The sequence below is a fragment of the Ambystoma mexicanum genome, chromosome 10, assembly GCF_040938575.1.
Source record: "Ambystoma mexicanum isolate Mex_15411 chromosome 10, UKY_AmexF1_1, whole genome shotgun sequence".
NCBI lineage: Eukaryota > Metazoa > Chordata > Amphibia > Caudata > Ambystomatidae > Ambystoma > Ambystoma mexicanum.
The window spans coordinates 379,318,918-379,335,290 of NC_090932.1; positions in this window are offsets into that span (position 1 = coordinate 379,318,918).

Genomic DNA, 16,373 nt, shown 5'->3' on the forward strand with positions numbered 1-16,373 from the left:
GCTAATCCTGCCCGTGCTTCTGTTCCAGTGACATTCCAGGGCACAAACTTGAGAGTGGCTGTACCTTTCGGCTTATGCCTTTGCAAAGTGAACACACATTAGGAGGTTCAGAATCTTCCTTCACCCGCTTCTCTCCCAAATGTTTCAGTCTCTTGCTTACGTCATCCTCTTCTGCATCAACAGCTCAGGGCAAGGAACCAAGACCACTATTCCTGAAAGCTGGTGCCTCCCAATTGCCATTTAACCACATATCTTCACCCAATCAATTACTTACAAACCGTTTTCTGCAGCTAGGACAAGCTATAGATAGTTCTAAGGAGCCCTAAAACCAGGAGCATTTAGATCATTATTAGAGATCTTTGGTAGCATAACTAATGATGGTTAAGAAACAACATAAAGAACATGTATACTCAAGAGCTTATCAATGCATTGCTATTTTTGGAAATGTAAATATAATGACCAGTCACATCACAATAATTGGTAATTAACTTCACATTCCTTCTATACATGCACAAAATCTATCTGAATCTATTGAACCCCAAAATAATACCATATTATGCACATGTTTCCAGGGATGCCATTTAGGGGTCACCAGGGGTCGCAACTGGGACCCCTGAATTCCCCCTGTATACCCCTGTGGTCTCCCTTGCTACAACAGTTTTTTTTTAATTTTTTTTTTAATGCAAGCTCTTGGGCTGTTGCCAGTGCCAGATGACTATTTGCTTCTGGAGTGGCTGGCTTACTTGTTAAGGCCTCTTAAAAAAAGAAGAAAAAAAAGAACAGGGGTTCCACATGTCTAACACTTTGAGCAGTGACCCTAAATAAGAAAGAATAGGAATATCAAATAATTTGTCTTTCTGGAATTCTATACAATCATTGCTAGACTCACAAAAGGTTTATTTCAGGCACACTTCAAGGGGTGAGTCACTGATTTAGTCTGTTCTTAAACACCTCAACTTGCTTCCTTCTGAGGTGGATAAGTGCGTACCAACACAGGTTGGGTGATATTGTATGTATATTTGCTCTATATAAAGAGCTTAAGCGTAAGTGCTATATAATAACACATTATTATCATTTGGTCAAGGTCGTCTGCTTGCATTCACAGTAATGTGGTAAAATGGGCCAATAGACACTGATATTAATGATACATATGACGATTCATTCTTGTATGAAATGTATATCCCATTATAGTGATATTGTAACCATATTTTTCATAGTGTACTTAGGAACAATGCTATGTGATGCCACTTCCTGTTTTGTCAAAGGCTGAAAGGTTGTGTTCCATCACTTCCCGTGATATCACTTTGGTTGGGGTCAAAATAAATGACATCACTTCCCATGATGTTATGTCATCAGAGGTCAAGTGTTGTGGGATGTCACTTCAGCTACCCCTGGCATTTTGGTGAAATGACGTCCCTGCATGATATGATATGATATGATATGATATGGCATTTATAACGCGCCTATGCACAAGTGCTTCAAGGCGCGACGAGGCAGAGAGGGGAACAGAAGGAGGATAGACAACGATCCTACTATGCCAGGTGTCATTCAGATCGCGCAATTGCGTTGGAAGTGGGCAGGGACAGTGCAGTACACGATTATAACAATAAGTAACGGCCAGCATGTGGCAAGTGCATGGGTAAGTGCTGACATCAGGTGTTGGGGCTGGTAGGGGACTGTAGGTATACAGAAACAGTCCCCGAGTGCGGGGTTTTCCAGGTGAGCAGTGCAGGTGTGAGACGCTGGCAGGGGAGGGACCTGGGCCCGAAATCAGAGGGTGTCCAGGTAGCCAGTGTCGTTCAGGTTTCAGCCAGCAGGTCAGCAGAGGAGAGGAGGAGAGAAAACCATAGCAAAGAGAAAGGTTTTGAGGTGCTTCTAGAACCGGAGATGGTTCTACTCAAGTTTAAGGGAGGCAGGGAGGCTGTTCCAGAGGGAGGCCCCTGCTGAAGAGAGAGATCTACCACCAACTCATTGCTTGGAGAAGCTAATAACCCTGAGGGAGTTGGAGGCGGATGAGCTAAGAGCTCGAGAAGGAAGAAGATATTTAGGAAGGCAGAGTTGAAGGTATTGAGGACCCAGGCCCCAGAAGGCCTTGTGGACGATGCAGAAGGTTTTGGACTTAATCCTCTCAGCCACCGGGAGCCAGTGCAGAGATTTCAGTCCTGAACAGATACGATCCCTGGGCCTGAGGCCAAGGACAAGTCTCAGAGTCCTGTTTTGGATACATTGAAGAGGGCAGAGTGTAGAAGCAGGCAGATTTAGAAAGAGGCTGTTGCAATAGTCCAGCCTAGAGAGAATCAGAGCTCTGGAGACAGTGAGCCTCTGGGGGAAGGAGAGGAAAGGAAGAATCCCTCTGAGGAAGTGCAGCTGGTAGTGTGACTTCTTAGAGATGTAAGGGATGTGGGGAGAGAAGGAGAGTGTGGAGTCGAAGATGACCCCATGGTTTTTAGCCTTGCAGGTGAGAGCTTGAAGAGGGCCATGAGAGGCCGGCCAGAGAGCTACAGGGAAAGAGGGAGCGGGTGTGCCGATGAGGAGAATCTCGGTCTTACTGGCATTAAGGCAGAGGTCGTTGGCGGCACACCACTCCTGGATAGCAGACAGTCAGAGATGAGGGACAGAGAGGATGATGCAGAGGGTAGCCTGAAGATGAGCTGGGTGTCATCTGCATAGCATTGAAAGTTGGGGCAGAGAGTGGCGATGCAGTGGGCATGTTTCTGTCCCCACCCTGGGGATATCGGGCAGTGCATTAAGAACATTTCCAATGTGTCTCTGCACATAGAACAACATACACTGCTTGGCCAGCATCTGTTATATGATGGCTCTGACTGCTAAAGTCTTAGAGAGAAGTGTTATGGCACGTACTGGACAGGGTAGTACTTTACAGTATACTGTACATGGAAACGGCCTTGCTGAGATGGCCTCAGAGCTGGAATGATCAGGCAAAAAAAAAAAAATCCAGTGTCACAAAATGTAACGTACTGTCACAACAGCTCCCCGGAGAAAGTGCAGCATTGGCAGATTGCTAAACAGGTTTTTAGAAAGGGAATGACAGTGGCCAGCCTGGCTGTACGTGGAGAAATCCGGAAATGCAGGCTGTAGCATGCTTTGCACGTTTGAACTTGAATTTCACACCATATAAAATGAAAGTTAACTTTTTATTACACAATCATTTAAAAAAAAGTATCACACCGACATCATGCTTGCAAGGTTCTGATGGCGCTTTTTTAAGTCTTCCCCAATGCTGTAGGTGTTTTCTTTTATTATCCCCAATGTATCACTTTTAGTGTCTGCGTTTTGCATTGAACTATCCGCTTAAATGCAGACACACAGAATCATCAAACCAGTGCTTAATTTGTGGGGTGTTTGCCAATGCTCGTCCCTGGCATTTATGGATGGTGGCAGTAGTGGTGGGGAACTGCCCACCCGCAGTGTCAAAGGCGTGCTGGAAAACATTTGGGCCCTGGCACTTATTGTTTTACAAATTAAGCACTCGCTATTGATGTACACACAGGCAACAGTGTTCACTGTCAAGCTGTCAAGCAATGGACTGTAACTGAGCATATGCTAATCTCGCATGCTGACGTGCTGCTTTTCATCAGGTGCAAACTGAAGAACACTAACAGGCCGATTCATGGAATAAATGTGCGCCGAAAATCCCGGCGCAGAGGGGCCAATACGTGCGCTGCGCCGAAAATCAGCGCAAAGCGCAGGGAAACCAGCGCACGTCGATTCATGGAAGTCCGTGCGCAAGAAAAGCAGAGGACGTGCGCCGAAAAAGCGCGCGGCGCAGGCCGGCGCACAGGTCAACCAACGTCGTGCGCCACGGCCACTGCGCCATCACTCCGAGCGCAGCGCACAGCTCTAAAGTAGGCGGAACACAGGGCGGGACACTCGGAATGGGGAATAAAATGGGGCACAACACTCGGAATGGGGAAGAATGTGGGCGGCACGGGGAAAGTTCAGGAGGCAAGTGCGCGGAACGCCCACACGCTCGCATACAACACGTATTCATGGAATAGAATAGGGCAAAAAAGCGCACGCTCAAAGCAGCGCACAGGCACAAACAGGCACAAACACGACCGCCACAAGAAAGCAGGCGGTAGCGTGTCTGCGCCTGCAAGAAATGTGCGCTAAAAGGCGCGCCAACAAATAGCACCTATATACAGACATGACCAATGTACAATACTGTTGCCCTCCTGGACAAATGACGTACAAAGGGGTACCCACAAACACAGACACGCGCAGAGAGAAAAAATAAACGTGTGCGTGCATACCGGGGTGCGCGGTAAGTTCCACACGCGATATGGGCTGGGCGGGTACGTGGATTGCAGGGGTGCGCGGGAAGTTCCACACGCGATATGGCAGGGAACGTGGATTCGAGGGGTGCGCGGGAAGTTGCACACGCGAAATGGCCGGGTACGTGGATTGCAGGAGTGCGCGGGAAGTTGCACACGCGATATGGCCGGGTACGTGGTTTTCAGGGGCGCGCGGGAAGTTCCACACGCGAAATGGCCGGGTACGTGGATTCGAGGGGTGCGCGGGAAGTTGCACACGCGAAATGGCCGGGTACGTGGTTATCAGGGGCGCGCGGGAAGTTCCACACGCGATATGGCCGGGTACGTGGTTTTCAGGGGCGCGCGGGAAGTTCCACACGCGACATGGCCGGGTACGTGGATTTCTGGGGCGCGCGGGAAGTTCCACACGCGATATGGCAGGGAACGTGGATTCGAGGGGTGCGCGGGAAGTTGCACACGCGAAATGGCCGGGTACGTGGATTGCAGGAGTGCGCGGGAAGTTGCACACGCGATATGGCAGGGAACGTGGATTCGAGGGGTGCGCGGGAAGTTGCACACGCGAAATGGCCGGGTACGTGGCTTTCAGGGGCGCGCGGGAAGTCCCACACGCGATATGGCAGGGAACGTGGATTCGAGGGGTGCGCGGGAAGTTGCACACGCGAAATGGCCGGGTACGTGGATTGCAGGAGTGCGCGGGAAGTTGCACACGCGATATGGCAGGGAACGTGGATTCGAGGGGTGCGCGGGAAGTTGCACACGCGAAATGGCCGGGTACGTGGCTTTCAGGGGCGCGCGGGAAGTCCCACACGCGATATGGCAGGGAACGTGGATTCGAGGGGTGCGCGGGAAGTTGCACACGCGAAATGGCCGGGTACGTGGATTGCAGGAGTGCGCGGGAAGTTGCACACGCGATATGGCCGGGTACGTGGTTTTCAGGGGCGCGCGGGAAGTTCCACACGCGAAATGGCCGGGTACGTGGATTCGAGGGGTGCGCGGGAAGTTGCACACGCGAAATGGCCGGGTACGTGGTTATCAGGGGCGCGCGGGAAGTTCCACACGCGACATGGCCGGGTACGTGGATTTCTGGGGCGCGCGGGAAGTTCCACACGCGATATGGCAGGGAACGTGGATTCGAGGGGTGCGCGGGAAGTTCCACACGCGATATGGCCGGGTACGTGGTTTTCAGGAGTGCGCGGGAAGTCCCACACGCGATATGGCAGGGAACGTGGATTCGAGGGGTGCGCGGGAAGTTGCACACGCGAAATGGCCGGGTACGTGGATTGCAGGAGTGCGCGGGAAGTTGCACACGCGATATGGCCGGGTACGTGGTTTTCAGGGGCGCGCGGGAAGTTCCACACGCGAAATGGCCGGGTACGTGGATTCGAGGGGTGCGCGGGAAGTTGCACACGCGAAATGGCCGGGTACGTGGTTATCAGGGGCGCGCGGGAAGTTCCACACGCGATATGGCCGGGTACGTGGATTGCAGGAGTGCGCGGGAAGTTCCACACGCGAAATGGCCGGGTACGTGGATTACTGGGGCGCGCGGGAAGTTCCACACGCGATATGGCAGGGAACGTGGATTTGAGGGGTGCGCGGGAAGTTGCACACGCGATTTGGCTGTGAGCTCCCAGGCATTACCTGTACACCCTCCACGGCCCCTGCAGGCAGCACACACCACAGGGAACTACCCTGCACACCTGCTCATGTCTCCCACCACCCCCACCCCCAGCACTGTGGGCAACCTGCCAGCAGGCCCCCACCCATGGCCAACCCATGTCTCCCACCACCCCCACCCCCAGCACTGTGGGCAACCTGCCAGCAGGCCCCCACCCATGGCCAACCCATGTCTCCCACCACCCCCACCCCCAGCACTGTGGGCAACCTGCCAGCAGGCCCCCACCCATGGCCAACCCATGTCTCCCACCACCCCCACCCCCAGCACTGTGGGGAACCTGCCAGCAGGCCCCCACCCATGGCCAACCCATGTCTCCCACCACCCCCACCCCCAGCACTGTGGGGAACCTGCCAGCAGGCCCCCACCCATGGCCAACCCATGTCTCCCACCACCCCCACCCCCAGCACTGTGGGCAACCAGCCAGCAGGCCCCCACCCATGGCCAACCCATGTCTCCCACCACCCCCACCCCCAGCACTGTGGGGAACCTGCCAGCAGGCCCCCACCCATGGCCAACCCATGTCTCCCACCACCCCCACCCCCAGCACTGTGGGCAACCAGCCAGCAGGCCCCCACCCATGGCCAACCCATGTCTCCCACCACCCCCACCCCCAGCACTGTGGGCAACCTGCCAGCAGGCCCCCACCCATGGCCAACCCATGTCTCCCACCACCCCCAACCCCCCATCCACCTGGGGCACCCTCCACCAGGCCCCCACCCATGTCCCCCTGGCCCCTGGTCCTGACGATACACAATAATGGCAGTAATGACCAGCATACCCAGCACAAACACCCAGGCAAGGATTGCATGCACCCACATAGTGAATGCAATCACATGACACAACCCCAAAGGCAAGTAAGCAAAAGAACACATGTCCGCCACACACACATACACAATGGGTGCAAGTCAATGTCAAAACCCATATCATGGCATGTAAGAAACCAAAGAAAAAATGACACAAGTGTAAGATAATATCAAAATGTATTAAAAATAAAAATAAAGTAAACTCTGACAACTATCTGGTAAAGCAAATAAAAGGTCCATGTCCGGGAACAAAAATGAGAAACCAAAAAACAAAGGATAGAAAAATGAATAGATTTTGTCCAAAGTAAACACATGTAGAATGAAATGAAAGATAAACCATTACGACATGGTGTGACCAATATGAAAGTTAAAAAATTTATCTCACAAAAAATAACTATATTTACAGGATTGTTCAAGGGTCCATGAGCCCAACACCACAAATTAAACCTAATACTAACTATTTAAAAAAATATGTACAAAGAAGTGGCCATTGTCCAAGCGGTCCAAAAAAAAAAAATTAAATAAAGGAAACCTAGCACTAACTAACTAAAAAACTATATACAAAGGCAGCGGGCTAGTCCTGCGGCTCACTTGGTGATGCTGGCCAGGGCATCCTCGAACTCCACGTCAATGTCCTGGAGGCGGGACTCAGTCCTGGCCCCGAGGTCTCGCAGGGACAACCCCATGTGCTCTCCAAATTCCCTGCGAGCCTCCTCGAGGCACTCAGCCCGCCTCAATGCCTGATGCATGGAGATCTCCGCCCTGGCCATGGCGAGCCGCTCCTCTTCCGCCCGCTGCCGCTCCGCACCTATCCGCTGGCCAAACTCCTCCCACACGGAACACACCGCCATGCCAGGGTTGCCCTGCCCTCCGGCCGATGCCTGCCCCTCCGATCTTGATGGCCCTGAGCCATGATGCCTCCCACGTCGAGCCCGCTGCTGCCTGCGACGCCACTGCCTCTGCCAGCACGACGGCATCCAGGCTGATGGTAACCACCGACGCCGTCGTGCACGTGCCCTGCCCGATGATGCCGGCACATCTTCCATCTGCTGGGGTCCACTTGCTGTGTCGTCCACCCCTGCTGGACCTCCGACTCCCAACTGTGGCAGGGATGGGATCCCCACCGAGCTGGCTGCATTGGTCGGGGCAGGTCCACAGGGGGCCATGGTGGCATCTGGGCCGGAAGACGGCAAGGAGAATGACTGGTGGATAGCCTGCACAGAGGAGGAGAGGGCCGTCAGATTGGCCAACACATGCAGGAACCCCCCGAACATGGCCGATCCCAATTGGGCCACGTCGGCACGGTGCACTTCGTGATGACGTGCGTGCTCCTCCCGGGAAGCACGCACGGCATCACGAATCACAGCCGTGCGCATCGCGACCCCAATCAGGACCTGCTCCACGCGGCCAGGGGTTCCCACGGCCGCAGGTGGAGGGGAGTCAGTTGACATGGACATCCCCTCTACCTGCGGACGGGCCTGGGACGGGGCATCCCTGCTGGTGCATGGTGGTGCACTCACAGGGTCAGGGACAGCGACATGCACAGGCCCCTCCACGGTGACCTGTGCTGCCTCCTGCCCCTGGCCCTGGACTGCACCACTTGCACCAGCAGGGATGCTCCCACCAGGGCCCATGTGTGCACCAGTGTCGGCCTCCTCCTCCTCTGTGCAAACCACCAACCTGGATGGCTCCTCACCGTCTCCCGCCGTAGCAGGCCCCTGTGGGGGCTCACCCACCCCTTCCGCTGCAGCCGTGGGGGCATCCCCGCCGCCTTGCTCCACAGCGCCGTCTCCGCCCTCTTCTTCACTAGCCGCTGCGTAGAGGGAGACAAAGAACACAAGCATCAGGCTACTGTACAATGGTCCCCTAGACAGGAAGCAATAGCAGATGAGCACCCCTGTCAAAGTACACTTCCATCATGTCCCTCCACAACACATGGGTCAGTCCAGGCAAAACACACACAGTAACAGGCATGGTGCATGCCATGCACATTTCCATGCATGTCCAATTGACTCTTGAAACATTCAATGAAATGTAACTCACATGCATCATGGCTCATGCATATCACATGCACACACTACACCTCAGTCACATCCATCTGGCCACAATCACACCAAACACAGGCAAAACAAGGGTAAGGTGGGTGCGTCACTGAATCTGTGCATTGTCACACACATGAGTCATGCATCCATGGCATGCACAAGTCACAGACATGCAGGTCAGGCACACAGACATGGCTACCATATATGTACCTGGCATCAGCACCCATCCTCACCCCCATCCATGTCCAGGTACAGAGACTGGCATGCTCTCATGTCCCAAATCTGCATAGTGCTCCCCATGCCGCATTTCTACACATGCAACAACCATGTGGGTCACACATCACTGGTCGCACATGCATTACCATGATGTCCCAGCACACATACATGCATACATGGCACATGGCACACATACAGGCAAGTATCATAGAACCAGCACACCGCAACATGCCCTGTCTCACACAGTGATGCTTGGACACTTACCGCTCAACTCCAGACGGGTCTCCCTCTCAAGGATCTGGGCGTGGAGCGCTGGGCGTACGCGTTCCAGGACCCTCTTCTGGATGGAACTCATGTGGCCCCGGCCCCCCTCCACGAGGCGCCGGGCCTTCACAAGGGTCCTGGACCTCAAGTCCTCCCAGCGCTTCTTGATCTTCAAGACGTTGCGGGTTGCCACCCCCTCCGCGTTGATGGCAACCACACAGTCGGCCCAGATCCTCTCCCGTCCTTCCTTGCTGGCGCGGGACGATCCAAAGAGGGCATCATACTGCCCCAGGACATGCTCCACCAGGACACCAACTTCGGTGGCAGTGAAGCTGGTGCCCCTCTGCCCCTCTGGCCTGGGGTTGCCACTGGTGCCAGATGTAGAAGTGCCCGACATGGCAACCCCAGAGGCAGGTGTGGGTGGGCAACTGGGTCCTGGGGCTGGGCTGTGGAGCGATGTAATCCCAGTTGGGAGTCTTCAGTTCCAGCAGGGGTGGACACAGCAACTGGACCCCTGCAGATGGCTGATGTGCAGGCACCAAATGGCAGGGCACGGTGGCAGCAGGCAGGCAGGCAGGCAGGCAGCAGCAGATAGCACGTGGGAGGCTGCTCAGGGCACTTGGGGGGCAGTAACTCGGCCTTCGGGGCAGGAGCGTGGTGTTCCGTGTGTTTTCGGGTGGCCAGCTTGATACGGAGTGATTTGGCACGTGAAATTCCTGCACGTCAGCGTGAAATCCGAGGAAAGGCCCTTAGCGCGTAAGTGCGTCAGCACGCATACGCGATTCTATTGGACCAGAGTCCCTCATCGCGTAAGCGCGTCTGACGTGATCCGCACGGGCGTTCCCCACTCAGCACGTGAAGACGAGCACACGTGGAAATCCTGCACGTCAGAGTGTCATCGCGTGTAATTGGCCAAAAGTGCGCGTACACGCCATTGGCCTATGTACGTGTATTTCATCGCGTGTAATTGGCCAAAAGTGCGCGTACACGCCATTGGCCTATGTACGTGTATTTCATCGCGTGTAATTGCCCAAAAGTGCGCTTACACGCCATTGGCCTATATACGTGTATTTCAGGGGCGCGCGGCCACTTACACAGCCAAGTACGTCAGCGCACCTGTATGCCTGCAGCGTGGGAATTTCCACACGCGATTGGAGTGGGAACCCGATTCCAGGGGTGCGAGGCTCACACGCTGCCTACTACACGCGCAAGGCATTAATTTGCGCACTTTTCAATAAACAAGCCAGATGCCAGGATGAACATACCGTTCCTAGCAGCAGTGGCAGTGGGCTACCAAAGGAGGATGAGGAGGAGAGTCAGGGCCAGAATATTCACACCCAGAACCAGCCTATTCGGGATGCCTGATGACCAGGTGTATGGGAGGTACAGGTTTCCAGCACACATCATACTGGACCTGGTCAGTGAGTGGGAGGATGACCTCACATCACCCACCCTGTGCTCCCAAGCACTCAGCCCCCTGCAGAAGGTCCTGAATGTACTGCACTTCTTGGCCACTGGATCCTTTCAGCGGACAAGTGCCATAGTGGGTGGTGTGTCACAGGCCACGCAGTCACGCTGCCTACACCAGGTCTTGAACATCATCACTGCACGGCCTTCAGTCCGCAGGCACATATATCTCCCCAGGACTCATGCAGAAAGGCGGACGTGCATCCAGGAATTCTATGGTGTGGCTCAATTCCCCAAAGTGCTTGGTGCAATTGACTGCACACATGTGGCTCTACGTCCACCCAGGGCAACAGAGCACATCTATAGAAACCGCAAGCACTGGCATTCCATCAACGTCCAAGTTGTATGCAATGCCAAGGGAATCATCACATCAGTATATGCCAACTATCCAGGGTCCACCCACGACAGCTTCATCTACAGAATGTCTACCCTATGCCGGGACCTAGAGGCTGGCCAGCATGGAGATACATGGCTGCTTGGTGAGCATGAATGCCACTCCACATGCATGCATGTCAGATACTGGGTCATGACACAACACCACTAATGATACCCATCACCACCTCCGCAGGGGACAGTGCCTACCCTATCAGCCCCCACATGATGACCCCAATCCGGAACCCCACCACGCCACCCAAGGTAAGGTACAACACAGCCCACATTGCTACACGGGGCATAGTGGAGCGCACATTCGGAGTGCTCAAGTCACGCTTTCGCTCCCTTGACCGTTCTGGCGGGCAGCTGTTATATGCTCCCCGAATAGTGTGCAGGATCATAGTGGCAGCATGTGTCCTGCACAACGTTGCAACACGCCGGGGCCTGCCCGTGGACATGGTGGTGCCCCCACATCCACAACCACATGCACGCCCGCTGCGCATGGGAGGGGAAAGGGCACGGGGGGAGGCAGCCCGTACGCAACTGGTGGCCAACTTCTTCACCTAGGAATCACAGTGCTGGCTAGTGCACACTGCTCTGGCACATACCATCTGACAATCAATGATGACTCTACCTGACAATGTCTGAAAAGTACTTGACAATGAACTGTCAGATACACATCAGCCTGAGATTGTTAACATGGAAGTGTCAATATGTGTGCACCCCTAGCTACACATACACCAGCTATGCATCACAACGCAAAGACACAACTCCATCAATCTAAAATGCATTCCCACAGGCGATTCACTACATGACAACATTGCCATGTCACCCACTCCCTTCACAGTCCCGCCACTGAGGACACCATGTCATGGTATGTGACAGCAAACAAACTGGCCATCACAACATGACACCAGTGTCACAAATAGCAGTGCCCCAAATGGAACATAGCCGCACTTGAGCAGCTAACCGCCCTGGAGCCACTACTACACACCTGTGTAAGAGTAATTTCTATCAAATTACACACCAACCCACCCTGAAGCCCACCCAAACAAGACACATTGCATGTAATCAATGGTAGTCTCATTACCTGATTCAGCTGGTATGTCCTCACCGTCCAGATGTACAGTGATGGCGCCATGCAAAAGTGTCAGTGCACATCTACCGACATGTAGTGTGACTCCAGAGAGTATGCCCTTGTGAAGATCTGTGTGAAATACCTGCAAAACATGAGCAACATATGTAAGTAGAGGCACATATCATACCATCATGCATAGTTAGGTGCAACAACAATGAACACTATGAATGTCTACACAGTATTGACTATGGACTGGCCAACAGCTCATGGGAGTCCAATGTCACCGTGTAATTTGCTGTCACTTGGGCACACCCTTTGCAAGCCCATGGAAAGGGAAGCAGGAGGGGTGTGGATGTCTGCTACCCAAGCATCGAAACCAAACTCAGGACAAGCCTGCATGTGCCCAGCCACAATACAGTGTATGCCCAGGTACCCACACAAGGCAACACTCTTGCAAAATAAAAATGAAAAAGAGAAAAAATGGCCATGAAAAGGCCGGCGGGGGGGGGGGGGCCACCTATGAGGTCCGAGGACAGGATGCACGCCACAATCCACCTGTGTGGATCATGGGAAAGGAAAACACCCCATAGGCTCGTGGCCCACACGGCTACTCTGTTGTGGGAGATGAGTCGCTATGGCTCTGCCCAGACCCTGCAGCTGACTCTGGAGGTGGGGGAGCTGCCTCAGAAGATGGTGTGACAATGGGAGGCAGCCCACGCAAAGCACGAGTTTGCTCCTCCATGGCTGCAAGCAGGCGGGTCTGGTAGTTCTGGTTCTGGGTTATAATCATGCGGAGGTCCCCATGCAGTAACTCCCGGGATGACCTGACCTCCGCACGAGTTGCCTGCATCTCGGCCGAGAGCGTCTGTGTCAGACGCTCCAGCTGCTCCTCTGTCCTTCTATGGGATGAAGCCTCAAGCTCTAACAGGGTCGACCTGAGGTGACGGAGTTCTTCCCTCAGGGCTTCCCTGTGGCGCTGGGACTCCATGGAAAGTGATTCCCCCAGAGTCGCCAGTGCCGCCCGCCTGTCCATGTTGGACGCCAACATATCCTCCCTGTGTGCCTGGCAGATGGACTCTGTAGCCTGCTCCAGTCGCTCCATCAGCCTTTCTGGGGGGACAATGGAAGTGGCCACCCTATCCATGGCCTGTGCAATCATCTCGGATGATGCTGCCTGTTGGGTGGCCATACCGTAGATGGATTGCTCCCATACGGTATTGCCAGGTGGCATACGGCCACCACGTTGACGGGCACCACACCTGCCTGGGGCAAGGCGGACTGCGCCTTGCTGTGCCGGCAAGGCCTCAGGCTGCAGGACTGCATTCCCTCTCTGATCTGCAGCCCCAGGAACAGGATCAGAGATTGGGTGGTGTGGCCCTGCATCCGTAACCACCGGAGGCTGATCTGCCGACACTGACATCCCCATTGAGGCCAATGGCCTGGCTGCAGGTGGGTCGGACAGAGGAGATTCTCTCCCAAGAACACTCACCTGCGACTGCACATAGGTGTCATCCTCCGAGTCTACACCTGAATACTGCTCGGGGGAGGAACCCCCAGAGACACCCCTCGACAGCACGGCCTGCAGCACTTGTGGGTTTTCACCCACAAACACACCACGTCCCTCACTTGTGGTAGGTCGGCCCGGGTTGCCCTCCTGGGACGGCTCCACCACCACATCCCCAGCATCAACAAGTGCTTCGTCCCCTGCAAAGACATGAAAGAGAAAAATGGAAACAGGCATTAGCACCATGGCATGCAACAAGGGCTGATGAACAACATAGGCAGTAGTCCTACGACACATGTCCTACATGACTGGGAGTCCTCCTATGCATTCACCATCACTGGGTCTGTAGGGGAGGCTCAGGGCATACTATGTACTGATTGGAGAGCAACGCCTGCTCACCTTGATGCCTAGCACTGCCATCACACATTGGGCGGTGATTGCCATGTCAAAGGCACATGCCATCACACACATGGCATGTGACATAGCCACCAAGTGAAGAGGGAGAGGAGGGCTACTTTTTTGGATTTCTACCACTCTGGTCCTGACATTGCATCGTCACATCAATTAGTATACATGTTGTACATGGATCTGCTAGTCCAAATTGGCAACGATGCACAGTGCCTTGTCTAGATCAACATAATGCAGTAAACATTGTGATTCCACCTCCCCAACACCTGTAACGGAATAATTTTGCATTCGTGAAGCACCGGTCAAGTAATGTTTGTAGGTGCAGCGGAGCACTGAGGGGTGGTGGGGCAGAAGGGGATGCCAGTCAACAATACTACTGGTGCTGGTGTCATTCATGTCACGCAAGTGCAGGGGTGGGTGGCACAATGAAGTGCAAGGGGGAGTGGCGGCTGGAAGTGCTGTACAAGGTAAGTAGGACTTGACGTCAAGGGCAGATGGTGTTAGGCGCAGACAAGTGCTGGGGGGGTGGCCTATAGGGGTACAGAGACAATCATGCTGTGCTGTGGGCTCGGAGGGGACAGGGGAGGTACACACTGCCTCTGGCTCGGCAAGGTCCTTTCAGATTTCTATGTGTCCTGCAGAGTTGTCACATGCCGCAGATATGTGCCCTTGGATTGGGGATCTCATCTTGGTGAGAAGGGTGAGGCGCTATTGCCTTTGGAGCATGTGGCAGGCCAGTTTGCCAGAGGATGGCCATGATGCAGGACATTCCCTCTCTGCCACCCGGCACCTGTGGTTTGGGTTCCCAAGATCCGAGTCATGCCAGGACTCTGCATTGGCATGGGGCTTCAGACAGGTGGTCATGACCGTGGCTAAGACATCCAGTGTACCTGACATGGAGTGGAGCATGGAGTGGGCCCTGTCAGGATGGGAGTGAGCCTAAGGGGGAGCTGGATGGGGGGGACATTTTGGCAGCATGAGCCTCGACTGACACACACTTCATGGGTCGGAATACCAAGAAGGTGTGTGACAGTGGTGAGGGTGGCTTTGCCTGTGGGGTGTTGAGGGTGAGCTGGGAGGAGAGGAGAATGTGATCACTCCAGGAGAGAGGAGTGCAGAGATGGACGGAGAGGGGAAAGTCAGATGAGATCAGAGCATCAAGAGTGTGCCCTGCAGAATGAGTAGGGACAGACGGGAGTCTAGAGGGTGAGAGGGAGTTGCTGAGGTCACAGAAAGGTCACGTGGGGGCGTCAACAGGCATGCAGGTGGATGCGTACCGCACCAAGGATGAGGAATTCTGTGTCTGGGGACATGAGTGAGGAGGAGAGGTGAGGACACTCAGAAAGGAAGTAGTACATTTGACCAGTTTTCCCAGACACAGTACGCACTGTTTGGAATGTCAAGGTGTGGTGGACAGAAACCTCACACAAGCCATTCCAGAGTGGAGTAGGTCTAAGTAGGTGTGACAGTGGCAGGAATACCCTCAGGGAAGCCAAGGGCACACCCCCCCTGCACAGTAGTGGCGGGCCAAGGAGAGGGTCAAGGATGCAGACAGAGCTGGCCGTCAGACATGTTTCCATGAGACCAAGGATGTCAAGGTGCATAACCTCATGTAAGTGACAGTTATCGGAGGAATGCCTGATGCAGCCGCAGTGAAAGGAGTGTAATTGTGGAGGAGGTTGACAGCCTTGTAGGACTTACGGGGAGTGCTAGAGATCAGAGGTGCCGCATGTGTAGGAGTTGGAGTGGGAGGCGGAGAAGGTTCATGGGAGGGTGCAGGGAGGCAGTGCAGGATTGATGAGGAGAGAGGAGGGGGGACAGCAGGAGAGGTAAGGAAGTTGATGAGATGTGGGTAGCATTTCTCAAGGAGATTGAGGTTGGCCTAAGGGCCTTGGACTGAGACGCTCCCATTACCATGCACATCATTAGTGGTATCTGAGGATTGGAAGGAGGCCAGGAGTACACCCCAACGGGTCCCACCTATGATGGTGGAAGAGGAGCAAGGAGAGAGGACAGGGACCATGTGAAGGGTCTATGGGACAGGCAAAGGCATGTATGAGCAGATGTCAGTGAGAGTTAGCTTAGAGTAGGCTCAGATGCACTGGTCAGCAATAGGGTGGGTCGCATTGGAGGGCAGGCTGCCCTCATTTGACTTTTGGCAAGCAGGTGTCGTGCGTAGGGCACGATGGTCTGAACTGTAGAAGTCATGGAAGATAGACCATGAAGAGCAGCATGGAGTGTGAGGGAAT